Raw genomic sequence first — 25,956 nt, 5'->3', positions numbered from 1 at the left:
TCACACTTTGCAGCTTCTTGATTGACAGTTTTTTAAAATCTGCCATTTATTTGCAGTTCCAGTCGATTGTTTTAGTAAGTTCTGTTTTCTTCGAATACTTTCACTTTCAAGCAGGAGCTGAGTGGGGATGGAAGAAGGGGTAAACAGACCTTAAGGAGACATGATCGGACCAGTCAACAGACAAAATAACGGGGCGGCACAGCTGTAGAGCCGGTTCACAGCAGATAAAAATAAATGAATAAATCATGCTGGCCCTAAAGTGAGTCGGCCCACTGGGAAATGCCTGGTATGCCAGATAGCGAGTCCATCCCTGCTTGCAGAGTTGTCTGAGCGTCCCCGTTGCACAGCATGGCTAAGAGGGCGGCTCTCTGCATTTGCGGTATGGGCTATTTAAGACTCTACAAACTCCTGGTAACTCACTATGTTGACAGTAGGAGAAAACCATAAAAACCATAGATATCAAGATGAATTTCACAAAGACACGGCATCTATGTATTCGTATCTATCGTGAAAACACCCAAAGACAGTTTTCAGCCATTGCTAGGCGTTACGGTGTAGTGACTTAGTTAATTTAGCCGTATTCTGTGACTGCCGTATTTCCTTCTATTATATGACGTTAAGTTTTCCATTTTTTATTGTGACATAAATTCATGCTCATGAATCATGTCCTTGTTGAAAATATAAGGCTCTTTTTGCTATTCTTCACGTCTCAATTAGCTATTTTGACTACGACGTCACCAGTTAACACGGTTACCATTTAAATTAGTACACCAAGCGCTGTCAAGGAGCTGTGGTTTGGCCATTCTGTCTACTCTAAAGCCTACCTAAAATTGAAACTAATCATATAAGGATTATATTGTTTAAACACTGTTACGTTAAGATCGCAGATCGAAGAGATGAGTTCCTATTTTACATTTACGTGTGAAATAAGTGCTACATCATTTCTGTATTTAATATTTTCGTTTTAGTCAGGCACCGCTTCAGCCTACCTAGCACTAAACAGGGGTCCACCAAGGACAATAACATTACAGACAGGACTATGAAGGCTCGGCAAATTAAATAAATGCATTTAAAGCTTTGTTTTGCCTAGTTTTACAATAGTAATGTATGTATTACTGTTCTCCGCGTTGGCTTGCTTGTCGACATGTCATAGATTAGCAGAGGAGGGTAAGTTCTGTCGTTATAATTTGAAGAGAAATCAGGAAATAATCATTCAACTATATAAAGAAATGAAGTCAGCATTTCCCAATTGAAGAGTAATTTGCTGTATTTTAAACCTTAATTACACTAAAATTAATTGGTAAGGTTGTCACGATATAATGATCAATTGGTTGTCAGCTGCAAAATAAATCATCATCAAGTTTTATCCTTTATTAATCTTTGAGAGCAGTGTTACTGACCCTGTTTAACCAAAGAGCCAAATTGGTGAAAAATACATTTGCAAGAGCCACCATCTACGTGGTGAAAAGTGGCAATTGAAATAAGTTAAATGTAGCAGAAATGGTCAAAAAGCAGCAAACATTGGGAGAAAAGTGGCAAAAATTGGTAGGAAGTGACCAAATCCAGGGCTTGACGCTAACTTTTTTCCCAAGGAGCATTTTTTCCCCTAAGTTTTCAACTTAGGAGCACAGAAAGAAATTTAGGGGCACAATGAAAATTGATCAAATAATGTGTTTTCCATAATAAACGTGATGCAAATACCCATTTAAAAACAAAATGATTTAATGAATTTGTATACAAAATGTACAGAAAGGTAAAATCATCAAGTTTTGAAAAAGTATTGCAAATTTAATTTTGCCTTTAATGTTACTAATTTTTAGGCTATCTGACAGTAATCGTGGGCACAAGAGCTCCATCTGTCCTCAAACATTCTCCAGGTCCTCTGAATAATAATAATTAACTTAGTACACTTCTGTCCCAGTGCTTAAACTGGCCATGAGGCCAACGCTAAGCAGACTCTGGTATGACGTGTGGGTGGGATACAATGTCTGTATAGAGTCAGAAGAACCAATATGTCACTGATAATAAGCATATATTTAATTTATTTATCACGGACATCAGGCTAAAACCTTGTATCTCAATTTCTCATGATTGTAATTTGTTTTTATAAATCATATTTATATTATTTTTATAAATTCTAAACTTTTCAGTCCCTGAAAAGGGGTGATTTTGGAGATACCAGTCTTTGGCCCATCACCAGAGTTATGAAAGTTCAGCTGGCCTAAAGATTTTTGAAGATATTAGAATGAGCTGAGTTTGAGCTCTGAGATGCTTTTCAAAGAAAATGATGAATGATGGTTGGCTATTTGGGTATTTATATCTCACATTGGGGCATTTACCGGAGTTCTGTGACTTTATTAACATTAAAGAGATGCTTTCTCATTTTCTTCTGCTCATTATTAATTCTTTAGTAAAAGGGTGAGGGTCCTCATATTGGTCTTTGCCCTGGGCCTCCAAATGACTAAAACCAGCCCTGCCTCACACCTGCAGCTCTCCAGACACATCGTTTCACCCTGCTTCATTTTGGAGCTTTGCTTTTATATTTCTGCTCTTTTGACAATATTTATGATCATTAGAGCATTAAAGATCAGATAAAACACCCGTTTGGACAAATTTCACTAGATATGACGTCATCTCCACCTGTGATCCTGTGAGTTATGCTCATTGATGACGCGCATTGGCATAATTGTCATAAGGTCTGGGTGTGAGAGAGCAACGGCAGGATGTGGCTGGAGAAAAAGTCAAAACGAGGAAATGGGAAGCTTCAGATTAAACACGACAGCACACCTCAATGAATGAGCTTACTGAAGAGACGCAGCACCTGCAGACCTCCTCTGCTCTCTTCTCTTACACACGCTCCTCCGTCAAACGCATCTGACAGTAATAAAACACAGATTTAAAATAAACGATTAAATTTGGAAGTTAAAGCCTTTCTTCTTTATGTGGGAAACAGATTTATTAATGTGACCTACCATGAATCTTAACTGATGTAACCCGGGGAATTAGATTGCCACACAGGACACAATAGCTTCAGGGTTCTTGTAGCTGAATTTTTATTTTAACAACTGAAAAAATACAGCAGTGGCCTTTAAAGTCTCCACCTTTAAAACAGAAATTAAGACAATGTACATCATGTACTCTCCAAGCTTACACAATAACATGTGCTATTTAAACCAGCTAACATTAACTTACAAGCTCAACAGTGCTCGCAGATGGCGCCAAAAATCCGAACACATCTACTTCATCAGAGCCTAAAACACACCATCTTGTTAAAATAGTTACAGAAAGCATGTTGTTACAGTAAAATCCAACAAGATATTTCCGCTTACTCACTGTTTTAGCCTTTTTTCACACACAGAAACAGGGCAGTCATTTCAGCAAAACCCCAGAATTGTTGTGTGTGGTAATCAGGAAGAGAACAAGACCATGATGCACTTGGCAGAATGACGGGTCCAGCATCCAGCAAGATGGCGGAAGAGGCAAGCGCTTAGACTTGGGCTCTCACGCAATTGCCCCTAATTTTACTGGAAAAACCCTTGCTACTTGTCAGACAGATCTTTAACAACAAAGTGGACTAATAAAAAAGGTGTACGAGCCGCCAGGAAGTTTAAACTACTTCAGGAGGACCTTTTATCCAATCATGCCAGGCGGGAAAGCAGAAGCTAAACTTCCCTCAACTTCAAGCGACCACAACTACACTGGATGGAAACTTCAAATAGCAGCGCTAACAAAAGAAAGACTTCGCCTGTTACTCCAACAAAAATCCCAGCTCCACCGCTAAAGATGAGACTCCCCCAAGAGCCAAAAGAAGCACCAAATGCAGCTATGGTTGATGCTATAGATAAGCTAACTGCTGAGTTGCTCCCCTGCTTCGGGGAGCAACTCAGAGAAAACTCCGTCATGGTAGCTAATGTTACCAGGCTCGTCAAGATGAATGCTGCTGACATTAAAGAGTGCAAAGTGAAGATACACAAAATAGAAAAAGAAATGCCGCATCTCATCAAGGGAAACGAAGAGCTGAGAGAAAAAGTGATAGAGTTGGAGAGATACAAAAGACGATGGAATCTCATCATATACGGCTTGAAAGAAGACAACGAACACATCCGAGATGTCACCATAAGTATCCTGTCCAAAACAGCACCACAGTGGCCTTCATCCATGGAAACAGTGGTCGATACTGTTCATCGTCTCAGTAGAAGACTAGACGGAAGGCACCGCCAGGTTATAATCCAGTTCACCATGAGACACCATCGTGATGCCATCTGGAAGCTCTCCAAGAACTCCAAGGTCTGCCAAGACATGAAGGTCCGATTCAAACAAGACTTCTGCAAAGCTGATAGAGAGGCGCGTGCAGCTGCATGGCCGAAGATGAAGCAAGCAAGAGCCGCAGGGAAGAACGTGTACTACAGAGGACATGTGGGCTATATCGATGGTAACAGGGTCAACTAGTAACCCAGTAACATAAGAGTTAAAACCTGTTTTGCATTCTTTCTAAAATGCTTGAGAAGTTTGCCTCATTATCATTCACCTTCATTACTTCAAATGCTTTAAAGGTGCAGTGTGCAATATTTAGCCTAGTAGCATTTAGCTGAACAAACGTAGTAAAATAAAGTAAAACATTTCTAAGATGGTCTATCTAAATAAGTGTTTAGTCATCTAAATTCAAAAATAGCTATTTTGAAAAAACAACTCAGAATAAACCTTTAATTCATACAAAGGGAGGGTCCCCTCCATGAAGGCCGCCATCTTGGATTTTTACATGTTTCCATGGTAAAAGAGGAAAAAAGGATAAATAAAGTTATTGTATTGTATTGACATTACAGATACACATTAAATTCAACTGGTTGCCGCAGTTTCCAGCAGAGAAATGCAATCTAGAACCCACTTCTAGATGTTGATATTCAGTTTTACACACTGCACCTTTAAGCCTGTTTCATTCCAATTGAAACACCTCAGTTTATAGTCCAAAACTCTGTATTTAAGAGTGGTTCAGTGGTAAGGGGATTTAAAATAATACTAAACAAACCCCCCAAAGCCCCACCAAAGTGGAGTTTATTCTAAACCATTTTACTACCTCCTTTTATTCACAGGTGGTCTTTCCTAAGCAAAGTTTCTCCTTTTATTGTTTAAACAAGGAACTAGAAATATTCAAACCAAGCTACCAACAAGGTACAGAGTATTTTCTCATATTTCTTTAAAAAAAAAAAAAAGTCAGTGTTAAATGTCTGACAGTAGTTTCAAGTGTTTACTGCCTCTACATGTTTTGATAGGGGCTTTGCAATAGAGTATTTAAGTCAAACTTACAAACCTATCTCTTCAAAGTTCAATTATTAGTGTGTGTTCTTATTGATTATCTTATTTCAGTTTTTTTTTCATGTTTTCCTTTGATTCTACTCTTTGTTTCGTCTCGCTTAATACTAGGGGTTTAAGAGACTCAGTTAAAAGAGAGTCTATCTTCTTGTTTTGTAAAAATGAAAAAAGCACAGCTCTGTCTTCTTCAAGAAACCCACTCTAATGACACAGATGAAACATTTTGGACAAGTCAGTGGGGTGATAAAATTTAATTTTGTCATGGCACAAACAGGTCAGCAGGTGTCGCCATACTTCTTAACAACTTTCTTGGTAAGGTTCTAACCATTAAGAAGGATCCCTATGGTCACTGGATAATCTGTGTCCTTGAAATGAATAGTCAGATTGTTATCTTAGCAAATGTATATGGGTATAACAACCAATTCCAAAAAAAAAATTTAATCACAGAACTAACAAATATTGTCAAAATTCTCATTCCTAGCTATCCAACTGAGAAGTTTATTTTTGGAGGGGATTTCAATATGGTAATGGATGAGGGGCTTGATAGAAGTCCATCAAGATATCTGAGTCACCATTACAACTCAATTCTGCTTGATCTTTAGGATATATGGATGTATGGCGTACTTCTAATTTTACTTGGTTTAAACCAGATGGCTCCCAAAAATCCAGGTTGGATTTTTGGCTTGTTTCAGAATTTGAATCCAACCTGGAGATGAAGTCGATAATCTCGACAGCACCTCTAACAGATCATTGTTTGATTAAACTCATATTTACGCCTACGATTGCAGGCCCAAGAAATAAAGGCTACTGGAAGTTTAATTCAAACCTTCTAAAATGTGAACCATTCTGCCAAAAATTATAACCACAATCAATGAAATTACCTGTGACTCAAATTTTACAACTTATAGAGATAAATGGGAATTTTTCAAATATAAGGTGCGATAAATTTTCATATCAAACAGTAAAATGTTAAGCAGAACTAGTAAGAAAAGGGAAACAGAAATTATTAAAGAAATAAATAGTATCTATTCTAAAATCCAATGAAATGATGATGACAAAGCTATACTTTGCATTCTTCATTGAGTAACATTTATTTCGAAAAGGCTAAAGGGGCACATATCAGATCGAGAGCAAAGTGGATAGAAGAGGGTGAGAGGAGCTCAGCTTACTTTTGTAGACTGGAGAAAAAAAGGCAAGAACGAAATACCATAAAAACACTGTTGATTGATGACCAGGAATGTGCTGACCCAACTAAAATCTCAAAAGAAAGTTTCAAGTTGTACAGTAAGCTGTACTCCTCCTCCTACTCATGTACAGATGCTGATCATTTCTTTGACCATGTCAAAGAATGGATCCCTAAAGTAGATAAAAGTTTCCAAACTATATGTGATGCAAAGATCAGAATGGATGAAGTGGAGAAAGCTGTGAAGTGTCCGTCTCTGGACAAATCTCCAGGTTCAGATGGCCTAACAAGTAACTTCTACAGGCATTTTTGGGAACATCTCAAAGACCTTTTTTTCAACATGATAAGAGAAATTTCTGAAACCTTCATTTTACCGACTACAATGAAGCAAGGGGTCATTACCCTTATTCCTAAACCTGGCAAGGATCCAAAACTAAGTGATAACCTTTGACCTATAACCCTGCTTAATAACGACTACAAAATTTTTACACATATCTATGCAAATAGACTTAAAATTGGTATCACGCAAATTATTTCAGATACACAATCTGTTTTTTTGAAAGAGCGGTCAATTCACAATAATATACGATTGGTGCTTGATCTACTAGATTACAGTCACCTAATAAATGATGAAGGGTTTGTTTTATTCTTAGATTTCTTTAAAGCTTTTGATACAATTGAACACAAGTTTATGTTTCGTACCTTAGAATTGTTTGGATTTGGTGAAAACTTTCTGAATATAGTCAAATTACTTTATAAAGACACTAATAGCCCGGTAGTGTTGCCACAAGGTACATCCTCAAGATTTCCAATCAATAAAGGTATCACGCAAGGATGTCCTATTTCTCCCTTACTGTTCATTACAGCTGTTGAAATGCTTTCCATTCTTATCAAAAATTCTGGTTTTGAAAAATTAATAATAGCAGAAAAAGTTTTGTCAGTTAGTCAACTGGCCGATGACACAACTATATTTCTTAAAAATAGTCACCTAATTCCAAAAATTCTTAAAACTATAGATTTCTTCTCCAGGGCATCTGGTCTTAAATTAAACCTTAAAAAATGTGAGTTGTTACCAATCCACAACTCCTCCTTAACAGTAATTCATAATATTCCTGTCAAACAGACGGTGAAATACCTAGGCATACACATTACAAAGGACCAGAACAGAAGAGAAAATCTTAGTATTTGGAATACTATAGAGAAATGCAAATCCTGTCTAAACTTATGGTCTCAACGAGATCTTTCTATCATAGGCTGAACTTTTCTTACTAAAATGGAATGTATTTCACGGTTGATCTACCCAGCATACTCATTATCACTTCCAAAAAATGCAATAAAAGACATAAATCAAGCTAATTTTAATTTTATTTGGAAAAGGAAAACCCATTATATTAAAAAAGGAACCATGGTTAAAGACTGTGAAGAAGGGGGTCTTAAAGCTATTGATGGTGAATGTGTTAATGGAACTATTAAGATAAATTGGCCAAGATCCTTCTTAAAATTTGAGGAAAGCGTTTGGTTTCATATACCAAGTAAAGTCTTTAAGGATTTAGGAGGCATTAGTTTTCTTCTTAAATGTGATTATGACCTGAAGAAGCTCTCTATTAAACTTTCCAAATTTCATGAACAGGTTTTATTATATTGGAAAATGATATACAAGCATAACTCCATTATGGAACTGTAGATATGTGACGTACAAAAACAAAACCTTATTCTATAAAAACTGGCTAGACGAAGGAATATGGTCTGTAACACACTTACTTGATGACAATGGTAACATTATGCCTTACAATATGTTTTGCTCCAAGTTTGATTTGATTGATCAGAAACAATATGATCAAGTTGTGAGGGCAATTCCACATGCTGTAATTCAAATGACATCTAATCTTGAATTAGACCATATAAATCTGAATCTGGACATGACCTTAATAACTCAAAATTACCCAATGTTACACTCCGAAATTTTTTTACTCAAGAACTATACCCTTTCCCATCAGACTGAATTGCAATTTTGCAATGTTTTTCCAAAGAAGAAGCTAAGAGTTTAAGATCCAAATTTTTTAAATACCAAATAATACCAAAAGCAAAGGAAGTACATTTCAAAATTATTAACGATGTATATCCCTCAGGAGAGTTTCTTAGACATCGTTTTGGACTGGATCAGAACAACTGCTCCTTTTGTGAGAGGACATTGAGACAACAGCACACTTGTTCTATGACTGTAAGTTCTCTGAAGCTTTCTGGGAAGACTTTCATTATTGGTTATCTCCTGAATTTGAACATCTGTCTGATTTCGTCAGAGACAATGTAATCTTTGGTGTGTTTATGAAAAATGCAGTACATGAAATGGCAGTGAATACATTTATTACTCTTGGGAAATATTTCGTACACAAGAGTCGATTTGTCAAAACCCGACCTCTGTTTTCTTTATTTCTTAAAGAGCTGTGTCATTACTTCTCATCTTCGAAAGCAATGAAGACGACAAACGCTATAAAACTCTATACCCTAGTAGACGATCTCAGGCTGTCAGAAAACCTCGAAACCAGTTGTATTTTTTGTTTGTTTGTTTGTTTGTTTTTTGTCTTTATGTTTTGTTTTATTTTATTTGTTGGTTTAACTGTTTACTACTTTTGGCTTGTCTGTCTGGTTCTGTAATTTGATTGTCTTGTTCAATGCCATAATTGTTGTACATTTGTTGAAATGGAATAAAGTGTTAAAAAAAAAAACTTGGCAGAGTGATGTTTTTTTACAACTCGATGCTGCCACCTAGTGACCAAAATCTGCAATTTCCTGTGGAATTCCGCTTACAATCTGCCTCCCCATTTAGTACAAAACGATGTCCAAAACATAAGAAAACAACATGAAACATGTACATTTGAATCCACTAAATAGTAGAACTATAAATACTCAGTGGATTAAAATTTATATAGCCCTATTTGACCACCTGGTTACACTGATGACAGTGTTTACCTTCATAAAGGTTTTAGTTCACGTCTGTGCAGCTGTCAACGCACAGCCAATGGAGGCAGCGACACCCTGCATCTGGCTACTCGGGGACTCCGTAGAAACAGAAACGAGAGAAGAAAATAATAAAATTAGTGAATAGAAAAGCTCAGAGTCGTGCTTGCCCGATCGGGCAAGTCCTTAGCAAGTTTGGCTTGCCCGTTGGCTTTTTGAAGTTGCCCCGGGCATCGGGCAACCGTTAATGTCAGACCCTCAGGGGCGGCACCTTTATGGAGTTTTATCATAAATTCACAAACTAAACAACTGTAGAAAGTGACGTTTGACAAGACGAGAGGATGCAGAACAGCAGGTGAAAATACGGGACAGACGTGGTCAGAGTTTCTGTGAAACAGAGAGAACAAGATGAGAGAGGCAGACCGAGCCACGCATAACTGACCACAGATGGCACCGATCTCCAAAAAAAGAAGGATATCTTGAGGGTTAATTTACTAAGGTGTGAGGACCAGGTAAACTTTATGTTTAGACAGCGTCGTATACATACTTTGATCATTTTAGTCACACACAAAGCAGGCTGATGTACAGAAAGACAGAGAAGAAAGAAAGCTCAGAGTGAGGCCTCCTGGGTGGATCTCTCCTTCGGCTGATTTTCATGCGCACATGTGCCCCCAAATATTTTTTTACAATTCGCACACTCCTATTTTTAGGCGCAAATGCGAGTGAAACGCTGGCAGTGTCGAGCCCTGAAATCATTAGGGCTGGGCATTATTAAGAAACTCACGATTCGATTCAATTTCATTTCTCTAGGTTGCGATTGGATCGGATTCGATTGGATATTGATTTAAATGCTTCGATGTCGATTCAGTAAGAAGTAGAAATGCACAAATAACCTGTTGACAATTTTTTAATAATTATTTTCATGCCAATGTGAAAATATGTGGTAAGTCACCTCACATTTTTGAGCAATAAAACATCACAAAATAGAAATTTGCACAATAATGTCTTATTTGTGAATGTGGAGTTCAAAAGTAAAAAAACACCACCGTTCTGTATAAACACTGAAAAAATAAAGTCCATGTAAATTTAGTATTTCTTTCCTCTTGAAAACTGTGAGAAACCTCACATAACATGGTTATGGTTGGCTGCTGTTTGGTCGAGTGCGGCGTCCGTCCATACAACGCGACTCACACACACAGCGACCCCCACTGGCCAGGAGGTGAATCGATTCAGAGGATTTCCTGAATTGATACTGAATTGGGGGGGGGTGTAATTGCGATGCATCTATTTATCAATATTTTTACCCACCCCTACAAATAATGAGTTAATAGTGGCAAAAACATTGCTAACAATGCGTGAAAACTGATTCACTGATACAATGCGTCATAGTCCTTCCTGAGCTCAGCTTCTCTCTGCATAGTTCTTTGTTTTTAGCTCTAGCTGACACGTGTGACTCCAACGTAACCAAAACTGATCAAAATGGGCAAAAATTAAGAGAAACGGTGGAAAAAATGGGATAAAAGGCGCAAAAAATTGCAAAAAGAGGATCAAAGTGGCAAAAAGGGGAGAGAAGTGGCAGAAATGGGCTTAAAGCGGCAAACACTGGTAAGAAAGTGGCAAAAAAGGCCAGAGAAGGGCAAAGATGGATGAAAAGTGGCACAAAAAAGAGTTACAGGTGGTAAAAATAGTCCAAAAGTGGCATAAACGTGAAGAAAAATGAGTGACAATAGACTAAAATGGGCAAAAATCAGAATAAAAGGTGGGAAAAATGGGCAAAAAGCATAAAAGAGTGGCAAAATGGGAAATTAGTGGCATTTAATTGCAAAAGGCAGCTTAAAAAAAGTGGCAAAAAATGCAAAAAGCAGGATAAAAGTGTCAAAAATGGAATTAAAGTGGCAAAAAAAAGCAAATAAGGGCAATGGAAATATGCAGACAATAATAGAGGTGGATAATTAAAGCCTACTGTGTAAGTGTTGGAAACAAACTGATTAATGTTACTTGCAGTGGATGATTTCTGAGGTTAAATTTTCCTTTTTAAGGTTTTCTGGGGGAATAATATTTCAAATTAAGACACAAAAGAGCCACAGGTTGACTACCACAGTTTTAGAGCATTTACTGTTAAAGTTTAAAATTACTGCTTATGTGGATCTACAGGTGTATATGTGAGTTTGTGTGCGCATATATATGTGTGTGTATATTTATACTGGTACATATCAAATCATTAGAATATCATGAAAAAGTGCAACAATTTTTGTCACTCATTTCAGAAGGTGAAACCTATATATTATATAGACTCATTACACATAGAGCAGAGGTGTCAAACTCAAGGCCCGGGGGCCAAATCAGGCCCCTGGTACAGTAATACCCGGTCCGCGGGATCGTATCATATTTTTATTACAACTGGCCCACTGGTATGAGGTCTGCAGATTATCTACTGTATAATAGCGTCAACATAACTTTGATTATTTAAAATAACCTTGTGAAATCTGAAAAAGTAAAGAATAAAAATATTTAGATTAAAGTCAGAGGTTGGAGCGGAAAAGATAATGATGAATGTTTTCATTTCCTGTTTCCAATTTTGCATCTCATGATTCTGACTTAAACTTCTGATTTTTAGTTTTTACTTCATATTTTTATCTTTTTAATTAATACATTTTACTTTTTTATATCATATTTTGACCTTTTCAATTCATAATCTATAATTCTGTCATATTTGAACATTTTCATGTCTTGACTTTGACTTTTAATCTCATATTTTCATCTTTTAAACTTATAATTTCTAATTCTACCTCAAATTTTGACATTTTAAACCCAAGTTTTCGACTTTCTGAGATACACTGCCTGGCCAAAAAAAAAGTTGCCACCAAAAAAAGGTCACACACTCTAATATTTTGTTGGACACCTTTAGCTTTGATTACAGCACGCGTTGGCTGTGGCATTGTTTCGATAAGCTTCTGCAATGTCACAAGATTTATATCCATCCAGTGTTGTATTAATTTTAATATTGATGATGGGAGAGTCTGACTGCTGGGCAAAGCCTCCTCCAGCACATCCCAGAGATTGTCAATGGGGTTAAGGTCTGGACTCTGCGGTGGCCAATCCATGTGTGAAAATGATGTCTCAGGCTCCCTGAACCACTCTTTCACAGTTTGAGTCCGATGAATCCTGGCATTGTCATCTTGGAATATGCCCGTGCCATTAGGGAAGAAAAAAAACCCACTGTTTAAGAAATGAGAAGTTACTCATTGCATCAGCTGGGGTTAAATAACTTGTTGCCAGCTGAAAGATAATCCCCCATGCAGTAATTATCCAATAGGAGGCTCGAATCTATTTCCTTAGTTAAATCCAGGTGGTGACTTTTTTTTTGGCCTGGCAGTGTATTTGCCTTTTGAAACAGTTTCTTTTTTTTTTTTTTTACTTTTGAATTCTTGTTTAAACCTTTATAACTAATAAGTTTGATCTTTAATCTCAGATTTTGAGCCCTATAACTCATCATTTTGACTTTCTTATATCTCAAAATGATTAATCATCAGGTTTTTTTTCATATTTTATTACTGGTGAAAATGAAAGTTATGGTTTATGTTTAAATGTTGACCCTGTTAGGCTCTCAGGTTAGGCCTGAATTCAGAATCTGGCCCTCGTTGTGACTGACTTTTACATCCCTGGTCTAAATAGTCTGGCCCTCAGGTCGTCTCATTGGCCCAGGACCCAGTATGAGTTTGACAGCCCTGGTTTAAAGGGTCAGTCTTTTGTGCAAAAGAGAGACAGACTCTACCTGAAAGTTTACAAAGTGAGCAACTTCATTAGAAGGTAATACAACAACAGAAATAATGTTTAGTTCTTTATAATGAAACCTTCACAGGAAATCCCCAATGGTTCTTTACTGGAGAGAATGGTTGTCAACTTTCATGTTTTGATACTTTTTTGATACCATCTTAAATAAACCGAGAGTGTTTTTATTGATTAAAAGTATTTAAAGTAACCAAAACCCACAAATTTTCGGTTTTATTTATTTTAGTTGCAATTTTGATTCTTGAAAACAAGAAATTACCCTTTATTTGATGCCTCATCCTTCCCTTTTGCCATTGTATTGAAATCTGATGTCCAGATGAGAAGAAAGACAATCCCTGTGAGGTCCTGCAGCAGCTTTTTGAGTCCTCAGCTGTTTCAGTGGACATCAAGAAGAACGGTTTCCACAGGCGAGTGCTTCAGACACGGATTAATAAATGTATTACTGGATCACAGAGAGGAACCAGGGGGTAATCTGTGGTGTTTTATAGGGAGCTGGTGATGTCTGTGGAGCTCAGCCATGATGATCTGAGGGGAGTCAGAGTGCTCCTCATTCAACGGTGGCCCAGAGGAGTTTATGTCGATCCGTACCACAGAAAATTACAGCTCACTACAAAAGGTTAATAAAACTTATTTACTCAAAGAATGTGCAGTGTGTGTTATTTTAACCCTTTATGTTTGTATTTCATTAGATTTTAATAGATTCAGACATTGATCTGGAGCTTCCTGCTCATAAGACGTCAGGATTTGTCACCTATGTGTATCCTGCCCCCGATGAGCCGACGCCCAGATCAACAAAAGTAACGATCTCTGTTCATGCCTGATACCATGAGCCTGCTGTCGATGGGAAACCGTTCATCTCCGTAGAGATAGAACCTCCAAAACTGCTGCTGTGGACTGAAAAATGTGAGTACAGTGTTCACAGTCATTGGTCTCAAACACAACTATTCATACACTCCTGATCAAAATCTTAAGACCAGTTGAAAATTTGCAAGAATTTACATTTTGCACTGTTGGATCTTTAGAAGGTTCTAAGTAGAGTTTCAAAAATGCAAAAAGAAGAAATGGGAGTGAAGCAAAGCTAAATTTTTGAGTAAGAAATTTATTGAAAATAACAATTAAACTGAAATAGGCTGTTCATCAGCTGATCAAAAGTTTAAGACCACAGCCTTTAAAAGCCAAAATCTGTGCAAAAATGTGGATTCAATGTCATTTTCTGTTGATCAGGGCTGTACTTAGTCAGACTGCTCAGTCATGGCAAAAATCCTAATCAATGCTACTTTTAATTGATATTAAATCACAGTTACTTTATATACCAATTTGTGTAACAAGTTTGCATTTATTTTGCATGGCAGGGTTCCGTTAACCTTGCGGTTATGTCTGAACATCCCATATACAGAGGCTGGAGTCCTCAATGCTGCCAGGCTTCAGATCCAGCCTGTGGCGCCTTTACCTCACATGTGCCCAAAGTAGTAAGATTTTAAGGTTTTGTTTGTGACAAGGTGGTACAAAGAGTCAAATCTTTTATGTGAACAAAGGGCTCTGGATCCCATTTGAGAGAATTTTTATTTTTGACAGAACAGGGAGGATGTTTTCCCCTCATTCTGCTCTACCACAGGCACGTTACACACTAAGGCAGGGGTCATCAGCTTTATTTGAACAGGGACCAGCTTTATTCTTAGCACACATTTTGGGGGCTGGACTTTCAGAGGAACGAATATGAACATTATGGTCCAATTAATAACTTACAGTCAAAATATTATTTTTGTGTAAATTTAGCCTTTAGCTTTGAGTTCACCTATACTTCTGCCTGCCACAAGGGGGCACTTGAGATATTTTTTCCACATTTTGGCAAAAATACCTGACCGCAGCCGCGGGTACTGTACAAACCACGCCCCCTTGTGCTATTTGCTTAGTTTAAGGTTAACTTACATTAGTTTAGATAGGCCTTAATTAGCTTTAGGTTAGGTTTAGCATTTAAATTCCACTGGTTAGGGTTAGAAGTAATTTATTGTATGGATCGATGGGGTGTGTTTTGTACAGAGCGTGGTTTGTAGCGGCTGCGACTCAGCTAGACCCTTCTCCATTTTTGGGGCTGTTTTGCTGCTCATGACTACGTCTGATGCTAAAATGCTGTGTTTTGATTGGTGGATTATCAGATTTTTGGTTGATTCTCATGCATGGATGTTGCACTCTACAAAAACATGGAAAAGTGACCAAAAAAACAGACAAACAAAACAAAAATGACAAAAAAATTGCCCAAAAATTAATGGAAAAAAGGGGAAAAAATGACAAAAGGGTTTTTTTTAAAAATGAAGAAAAAAAATTGAAGAAGAAAATTTGGTAAAAAAAAGTTGATGCAGAAAATGTCAGCTTTAGTCAAGAATAGCTGATTCATATGGACTAATCATAAATAATAACACAACGGTTAATACTTTGATTTTTTCAATATCAAACATTGAGTCATACTTCAGAAAATTGTTCCTATCTCAATTTTTCTTCTCCTCATATTTTCTGGATTTATTAACCTTCTGGGGACCAGATAAAAAGCTCTGGGGGGCCTGATGTGGCCCTCGGGCTGCCAGTTTATGATCACTGCACTGAGGACTCGTGCCTGATAATGTGACGTTTTTTTTTTCATACGTGGGACGTCCTATGGCCAGTGTTTTTGTCGAGTCACCAAACCTCGAGTCCGAGTCGAGTCCTGAGTCCCTAGTGTTCAAGTCCAAGTCACCAAAGAAAAATCTGAGTCCGAGTCCGGGTCGAGTCCTCTTTACCTGAGTCTGAGTCCGAGTTGAGTCCCCATTACCTAAAAACTAGAAACAAATTAAATTGAATTATTAATCATTTTAAAGCCATTCTAGCTTTTCCAGGTGGGCTACACTCATGTCTTTCATTAATGTATGAATTTCCTCAACTTTTTATTCTAAAGGGCTTTTACACTCTTCATTGATAATATTAGTTATATTAAAAGGATTTTTTGTGTAATTAGGGTGGAAAAATGAGACATGATTTTAACTGCACTCATGCTTTACATCTATCTTATACTAAATGTTCCTCCTTTAAAATGACTGGATTTCTCACTAAAAACTAAAATTCCAATTTTCTCCGTTGAACATCTGAACACATCATAAAAAGGTCTTAACTTCGCCCCCCCCCCCCCCGACACTCTTATGTCTGGGTTGTCATTAAACACATCATATTTTTCCGTATGATCTAATGAAGCCACACTGTTACCAAATGAAGAGCTGTTTGGGAGCCAAAAGAGCCAGGTCCAACTGAGTCCATGATCTGGATCACTGAAAAGAAACACAATTCCCATTATTAGCCTAGATCAAGAAAAAAGATATGTCTGTAAATCCTCTCACAGTGGCAATGAAGGCGCTGTCGCGGTTAATCTGTTATTACCATCTTCTCGGTTTCTCCTTTCATCCTTTCTGAAATACTTGGTAAAGTCCATGGTGGAGAGTTGTCCAGTTGCCTACAGACAACAGTGTAGGCGTCTGAGCAGCTAATTATACACAGATGCATTCTGGGTGAGACATGCTTCAGACGCATGGTGTGAGCGGTACCGGAGCGAAATTGGAGCAGGATGGAGCGCAAGATAAGGTGCCGGTCCAGCTTTTTTGAAAAAAAAAAAAAAAACCGCTCCGCGCTCTGGCCAAAACCTTTCCGCTCGCGCTCCCCGCTCCGCTCACATGCTCTGGTCGTAAACTATGGTGGTGTTAGAGGGCCATATCTGACCAGATAACTCAAAATAAGCCAGAACCTGAGTGAAGCTGCAGTCATGTCTGTTTTTCTCCACTGTGCTGACTCTGTGAGACAGTATGTCTTATAAACTGTGAGTATGACATAACGATGTGATGGCCTGTCCATGCTCAGGTAGGTTTGGGCTCAGGCCTTGTCCACACAGACAGAAACACTATATTTACGTTTGGTTTTTAAAAGGTTTTCTGTAAACACGGGATCGTTACAGGAAATGTTTGTGTAAGCATGGCACCACTTTTAGTCAGGTAAATAATTGATGCTAACAATGATGATCCAAACAATAACTTGAATATTGACCTTCTATTGAATCAATGAATTTAAACGTCTTTCTTGATTTCAGGTGCACCGTTTGACAGCTCAGTCTCACATGATCACTCAACAGTCACAGAGTCACTCTGATGATCACTATACAGTCACAGAGTCACTCTGATGATCACTATACAGTCACAGAGTCACTCTGATGATCACTATACAGTCACAGAGTCATTCTGATGATCACTATACAGTCACAGAGTCACTCTGATGACCAACAATCACAGAGTGCCAGAAAATAACTTATTTTACAAGCACCTTATAGCTGCTTCATCTGAAATATCCTGAGTTGTCTCTTGCTGTTTTACTGTATCTCAAATACTGTCAGAAAAGCCTAATCTCATTTGCATATTTGCTATCCATAACCACTGCTGAAGAATGCCTCACCTCAAATGCATGTTTGCACTCATTAAGCCATGTACCATACTCATTACTAATTAATCTACAAAAGACTAATCTGATCTATTTGCCATGGTAATAACTGATTTGATCTATTAGCTTTACTCAAATGCTGTAAAAATGCTCTCTGTGTTAAAATGCCTGACCTCATATGCACATTACACTGATGAATCTACCAACTGTAACTTAAATCACTGCTGTAAAATGTCTCATCTCTTATGTAGATTTGCACTCATCAACTACCTTACATTACCCTACCTCTTGTAAATCAGCCCACATTCCTGCATACTCTATACCTCTGATCATGTCTAGTCAGCATTCTTGCACTATTTGCACATCTTGCAACCAAACTATCAATGCACACTGACTGTGCATGTAGAAACTGTAAGTACAGTATACACTAGAAGAGTACTAACAAGAGCTTGTTCCGGCTAAAACAGGTATAATTGTTAATTTGGTAAGGTTTTTCACTTCTGTGTAGAAGTTAGCGTAAATTTGTTTTGGTTAATATGTGTGTGTGTGTGTGTGTGTGTGTGTGTGGGTGGGGGGGGGGGGGGGGGCAATGTTAGAGAGGTCATGTGTCTGTAAGCTCCTAAATAAGGATTAATAAAGTGTCATTCAGTCAGAGTCCTGGGTTTTATTTTCTGGAAACTTTGCTCTTTATAGAGTTCAGTGGCCCTGAAAAGAGCCTTTTGTTTGTGAAATAGTGACGGGTTGGTCACAACTAAATGCCTCTAAGACCGCCCGGCAGCCTCAGAGTTGAAATACGAGGTGAACCTCTCCCTCTGCTGCATCAGGAACCTGGTGGACTTGTTGGATCCAAGACACCCAGCTCTTTCCACTGGGACTGAGTCTTCAAGCGATAGAGGTTGTGCCTCTGTTGACCTCAGAAGAATCTGGAGGATGCAGGTTGTATTCACACGGGCTTCTACATGTGGAGATGTTGCCCCATCACCTGCGCCTCTGACAGAACCGCTAATGGAGAACTTCAGAGAAAAGCAGAGAACATATGAAGTCTGAAGTGGTGCAAATACTGTATGGTAACTGTGTTAGTCAAAGAACAACCAGACCTGAAGTACAGGCACCTTAGCTAAGAATAGACCTAAATCTAAACTTTTCTGTTGCAAAGATCCATGAGAAAGTAGTGCTAATCAGTTATGTGACTGTCTTCAAACTAACAGTACAATTGACTACTTAAAGTGAGGATTGAGAGCCCAGCTCAGCACATTGGTTTAAGTGACTAAAGATCTACAGTTAGCTGCAGACAGAGGTCTTTTCTCTGTGCTTGTTTTAATACATCTTAGAGCTGCATTGATAGATTGACCATTTTATCTTATTACACGGAGTACAACAATAACTTGACAGGAGAGGAGCTGCTTTAACCCTCTGGTACCCCTTGTGCCAAAAATGCACACTTAGTTGATAATTTTTTTTAAACTTTGTCCTCTTTCACAATTAATATTATAATGTATTGTATTTTTTGTTCATTTTTGCACAATTCTCAAAATTCTGTCCCAGCCACGACAATCAGCCCAACATAAATAAACCTTTTTTTATAGCGTTAATATCCCTGGTGTGCAAAAAGTGCACATTGAAACCCATTCAAACCACTTCTTTTGATCCATACGCCATTAAGGCATGTATCATGCATTTTCTGGTTTCTGGGCTTCATTTGAGAGTTGGGGCTTTACATTTTCACCTGGACCATTTTCTTACCCTATGATGTCATTTTTACCGTATATGGACGAGGGCGGGAAATACATGTTTTTTTCCCACCAGATTTCAGTGTTATACTGCCCTTTGCTCCCCTTCTCACTAACTCTCTGAGGTTTTATTTAAGTGATCAGTGTAAGATCAAAATTCAGATCAGTAAGATCAGTGTGTGAGTCCGTGAGTGTGTCTGCAATAATCAAAAAGTTATCTAATTTTCATGTAGTAACTTGAAAAAAAATTATTTTTTGTGTATTTTGCATCTAAAAATGCAGTGACCTTTTTCATGAAACATGGCATTTAAAGGGTTAAAAAAATTTAAAATGAAGTGGGAACCCTCCTTCATCAGTGTTTCGTCCAGTTAGTCCCACGACACCTCCAGAGGGCTGAACAGTGATCTCCAGCGTCCCAGAGCCACCCCCCTCCATGCCGGCTCTCACCACCCACCATGCTGACACGCAGACATCATCTTACCTATCTTACCCACACAGCCTCGACAGCACGCCACCTTCAACAGACCCAGGCTCCGTACATGCAAGCTCCAGGTAGTGACAATGCTGATATTACCTTCCTTAACACCACTCATGATTACAGTGCAACAATTATTACCAATAACTAAGAGTATAATAGAGGGGAAAATGAGACAGATTAGGGAGAAAGAGAGAGAGCAGGCTTCGCAATAAGGTGGGGGAGGGCAGAGCTAAGGGTGTGGTACCCTGTCGTGGGTTAACACACACACCCCTGGCCTGGTGTGGCATGGCGCTCTGCCCCCCCACACACACACACACGCACACTAGTAACGGGGTTTCGTCAGCCTTCATTTTTGCCCCAGCTGGCATTACTCCTCCTCATCCAGATCCACTGACTGTCCTGAGCTGCTTCATCTGAGATCTCCTTAACTGTCTTTCGCAATTTCTGTCCCTGCACTCCCAGGTAGTAATGAAACAGCTGATACTACCTTCCTCAACATCCACTCATGATTACAGCTGCAACAATTATTCTTCTAACCTTTCATAGGCTTCCTCCACAGAATCCTCCCACGGAACCGTCAGCTCTATAAAATAAACTACACGCTGACTGGCAGACCACAGCACTATGTCAGGCCTAAGATTGGTGCAAACTATCTCCTGTGGTACAACAGGTTTCTCTCCTAAATCTACCTGCATCTCCCAGTCCTTGGCATCCTTTAACTGGCCTAACTGGTGCCTACCTGATAACCTACCTCCTTTAACCTTCTCTCCCTCTCTGACAAACTGAACCGTCCTCGTTCCCTGATTACATCCGACATTCACCTGTCATCTTCTGTTTTCAATTCCTGCTGCTAGACTTTTCAAAACCCTGTCATGCCTCCATGTATATCTACCTTGTGACAGACTGATCTTACATCCTGTCAAAATGTGCCTCAAGGTTGCTGTCTCGGAGCACAAAGGACATGATGGGTCCCTGTCAACCCAGAACTTTAGGTTCTGGGGTGATGGTAGGACATCATAGGTAGACCCTAGCAGGAATTTGATCCACCTATCTTCCATACTCCATAGGTCTCTCCAACTCAGCTTCATCTTCTCTACACTCTCCCAGTTCATCCACTGTCCCTGCTTAGCCTGAGCCACAGCCTTAGTACACCTCACTACTTCCTCCTGTCTACGTACCTGTTCCACTACCAGTCTCCTTCTATCTTTAGGACCTGCTTTGTTCCATGCCGGTCTACCTGGGCCAAGCCCCAGGCCTCCCTGACCTATCTGGATATTGCCTACAATCTCAGCATGCCTAAGAGCTGCCTCTGCCTCCTCTACTGCCTGTCTTGGGTTCCATTTCCTTCCCCTAGTTGGATTTGGAACTACACTGCTAACTAGTCCATCTTTGCTCCCTGCTAACAGCAACTCTGTTCTAACCTTTGAGCACTTGAACTCTTCTGTTAAGCCTTTGCCATACAGTGCCACACTGCTAAGGCACCGAAGAACGCCCAACCACTACTAATCAATGACATATGCCAGGCTAGAATCAACCATAAGTAAGTTATTCACTTTCAGTGTAGTATCTTGAAAAAAAAAAATCATCAAAAATTTTTGTTTGTTGACATTAAAACATGGCAATTAAATGGTTAAAAGATATGACAATTATTGAGTATCTGGTATTTTTGTTAATGGCACAAGTTGATGAAAGAAGGAAAAAATTAAACAATTAAAAATAAACTAAAATAACTTTTTTATTTACAGTAATAGCCCCCCTGTGCATTTCTTGCACACTAGGAGGAAAATGAGGCAGCAATTTGTAGGGATACCAGAGGGTTAAATCATTTCCATCTGATCCATCTCAGTTTGTAGATGTTCATGAGTTCTCTGCACACTTCAAATTTAACTATGGAGTTCTACAAGGTTCTGTGCACACTAAAAACTCCTGGGTTGAAACCAACCCAATTTGGGTTGTTTTTAACCCTCGGGGTAAAAAGTGACCGGCACTTTCCTGGTGTTAATTTAACCAGGAAAAATGTGTTATCCATTTAACCCAGAATAATGGGTTGAATAGTCAACCCAATAGTTGGTTATATTAACTACAGTTCTGGGTTATTTAAAGACCCTGTAAAGTCAAATCCAAAGTTTTTGTCTTAACACTCTAGAAATGTTGGAATATAGTTGCTGTAAATGTGAAAACTCTGAGATCTACATGAGACTGAATTCTGGATTTAGGCCATTTCATCTCTTTTCCGGCTTGGTTTCATGTGGGCGGGGCCATTATGTGGGCTCACGATGCCATGAGCCCACAGTAGAGAATGACCCCGCCCCTCTGACACTACAATATTGTGGAAGGAAGCAGTCACCTGGAGCAGGGACTTCTGGTTCATTTTGTGCAAAGGAATTCAGTCTTGTACTCTTGTACCGTTCTATAATGTTCATGTTTCATTGCAAAGTTATAGTTATGCATGTTTTGTTTATTGGTTCATGTTTTTAGGGGACATTTATTTTCCAAGTATGCCACCATGAGTGGGGGGGTTAATGCTGCAAACTACCCTTGTCCTGAGTGGGCAGGGTTTCGGCTCATTCAACAGACACACCCACACCATCCTGGAGCAGATTTTACCGCCTCATTTTCATGATTTGAAGCTTAATTTTATAAACCTGGAGATGCTTTATGTGACTGAAATTTGACCTGGGGGTTCATAACACAGTGATCTATCATACGACAAACCTAAATACAGATTTATTTTGACTTTACAGGGTCTTTAACACAGAATTTTGGGTTGAAGTGTGACACCATGAGTGAGGGGGTCATTGTTGCAGACCACCCTGTCTGTATATGCCTGTATCTGTGGTTGGGAATAAATAATAGCAGCTCATTCTTCCTGTGTGAAAGCTTGCCAATCTCATTGAACTAGAGTAGGAGCCATTCCTCATCACAATATGAAACTAGAAAAGCACCCAGATAACACAGACTCACACCATTAGTCCTGTCTCTCAATAGTGGAGAGTACCTCAAAAGCATTCCTGGATCCAGACGGTGACCTGGATCAGCTAGTTACTCCCTCCCTGCTGGGGTGGACACATGGTGAGGCAAAGCATTGGCTTTGCCACATGTGGAAGTCCTAATGGAAGCATTGCCTGCCGTTGCCAACAGATGCACTGACAGTCTCACCCATGGTTTCTTGAAAATTTTGAAATAGCCCCTCCCCTTAAAGAACTAAACATACTAAGTTATCTCAGCTGAACATGATCATTGCATCTTTCAGCTGAATAGTACAAACGACTCATTTGATTTAGTGATGTCATTTTTTGACAAAACATAAAAGAATAAGTAATGATTGCTAAAAAGTTTGAGTACAAACAAAATCTGGGTTTACAGTGTAGTCTGTACTAAACCTTGAGCACTAATAACTTCCTTACCTAAGTACTCTACACAAAAGAACTTTAGTTATTTGAACTGAAGTGCAATTGTTCTTTACTTTAAAAACCTTTTTAAGTACAACACAAAAATCTCTATTTTACTCTACTAGGGTCACAAAGTTAAAGTTACTTGTTTTTTTTCAAGGCATGATTTTTTTTTTAAGTAAGGTTAACTAATTGGATTTTACAGTGTCCAGACTTTCCAAAATGCTAGATGTTTACCTTCAAGGCATGATTAACGTCCTCTTGGTCCCGGGCTACAAGCAAAGTGCGTGTGTGCAAGATGACAAGGGGTGGAAGGAGGGACATGAGTGAAGGGGTGTTAACCCAGAGTATGGGTTACTCTGATATGTTAACCCAGAAATATAATTAACTCAAGCAACCCAGAAATTGGAATTACCCTTTCAACCAGAAAATGGGTTAATTCCTAAAAATTAACACAGAAATCCAACCCAACCCTTGCAACCCAGGAATTGTGTTGATGAACTAACACAGGAGTTTTTAGTGTGTGCTTGGACAGATACTTTTCCCTGTGTTTATGCTTCCTCTACGCAATATCATGAGGAAATACTCCACAAGTTTTCATCACTTTTACAGTATACGTTATCTTCTATTTAGAATGAAGCCAGATGATATCAATCCTCTAACTAATGTAGAAGTGTGACTGAAAGCAATAGGACCTGGATAATCAGGATTTTGTTGCTGCTAAACACAAACAAGACTGTGTCCTGGATCCCAAGGCCTTTAGATACAGATCATCTTTTCATCCTTACAACAGAGTCAAAACCTGGCATATCCTGCCACAAAATGAAGCAGTAAAACTTATCACTGGTGGCTGCCTTAGCAAGTCACTACCGACTCTTCAGCTGTTCCAAAATGCTGCACTGACAAAAACTAAAAAGAGATCATCTTTATTCTATACTGACTTCTCTGCACTGTCTCCTGGTAAAATTCTTCTTCTCACTTACAAAGCTCTCTTGACACTGGCCTGCTCGTGGTACCCTCAGTCTCTAAAAGTAGTATGTGAGGTAGATTCTTCAGACCCCTCTCCTTTGGACTCATCTGTCAGAGTCACTCTTAACTTTGAGAGGAGGCCCAAAACTTACCTTTTTAAATAAACTTTTCCTTAGCTAGCTAAGGCTTGGATCAGCCCTAGTTATTCTGCTATAGGCTTAGGCCGACCACGCACTAGACGATGTTCAAATCTGAAATGATTTTAAAAACAAGGGAGACCACAGACATCCTGACAATTTTGAACGGCGTTTCATCTTTAATCCTCTGAACGCACGCACTAGACGGCTCAGCCAGGTCAGCTCACTGGAGACCACACACCTGCCGACCTGCCAGTGACCTCGCGTGATCACGTGACTTCAGAAAACAAAAAAAGAGAAACAAACACAGATGTCTGTCAGTATCCTCTCCCTGTCCCTACACAACAAACTGCCTCGGCAGGTGCAGCAAAAATCATAAAACAAGAGAAAGACTCAGTGACTGAAAGCAATAGGACCTGGATAATCAGGATTTTGTTGCTGCTAAACACAAACAAGACTGTGTCCTGGATCCCAAGGCCTTTAGATACAGATCATCTTTTCATCCTTACAACAGAGTCAAAACCTGGCATATCCTGCCACAAAATGAAGCAGTAAAACTTATCACTGGTGGCTGCCTTAGCAAGTCACTACCGACTCTTCAGCTGTTCCAAAATGCTGCACTGACAAAAACTAAAAGAGATCATCTTTATTCTAAATTGAGCTTAAAATCCTGTAGTGTGTGGCCGGTCTAGACTGCTGGGGATTTTGGCACACTGAGCTTCTGTCCAGGGGCGGAGCTAGGTGTTGCCAACATTAGGGGCTTAGCCCAAGACTAGGGGGTCTGGGGGCATTCTTCCAGTGAGACTTTTCCAACTTTACAGGTGCTATTTTCATTGATTTTAAGCCATTTGTATTCATGGAATGCACATATTTTATTCGGAGGAAATTAATGTGCCTATTAAAAACAATTTCTGTTATTTTGAAGTGTTGAGTCTTTACCTTATCTCATAATAAACACATACGTGTTAAATTTACACCTGTAACCCTTTTAGGTTTGTTTTCAAAATTTCCCAAGGCAAACAGCATAACAGAATTTCCCATTGGACTTATCATACAGCGACTATCTGATCAGTTCATTTCTGACTCACTCTGCTCTCTCTTAGTCCTCCAACCTTCAAATCTCTCCCTTTCTCTCTCTGCAACACTCTTTTACTCCTGGATGGAAGTTTTGCTCCACTGAAAGAAGAAAATATAAAAAAGGAGTTTTAGATTTATGACCATTATACTACCACTAAAAGATCAAGTTTTATGCATCTTAGTCACATCAGCTCTTGGCACATCTGTCATCTTTTTGGAAACACAGCTTTATTACCTGATGAGCAGTTTCATCTTCTGCCCCTTTGTCTTCACCTGAATTCAACCTCAGGCTCTTCTGTAATCATTCTCCTCTTCTCCTCTCTTGGTTCATCACACATTTCCTTCCTTTTCTTTCCCTGATGTCCATCATTTCACTCTTTCTCCTGGAGAATCTTCTTCTGTAAGGGGTATATCTCTCCTTTCCCCATATTTTGGTCATAACTGTCCTTAACTCAGCACCTGTATTTATTTTTATCCTTTC

General features: G+C 38.9%; 1 pseudogene; it reads left to right on the top strand.

The window, feature by feature from the left end:
* The first annotated feature begins 1,095 nt into the window (after positions 1-1,095).
* LOC121511727 lies at positions 1,096-21,282 on the top strand (annotated as a pseudogene).
* Positions 21,283-25,956: the final 4,674 nt, after the last annotated feature.

The sequence above is a fragment of the Cheilinus undulatus genome, linkage group 7 (assembly GCF_018320785.1).
Source record: "Cheilinus undulatus linkage group 7, ASM1832078v1, whole genome shotgun sequence".
NCBI lineage: Eukaryota > Metazoa > Chordata > Actinopteri > Labriformes > Labridae > Cheilinus > Cheilinus undulatus.
This window is presented reverse-complemented; position numbering and strand designations above follow the sequence as displayed.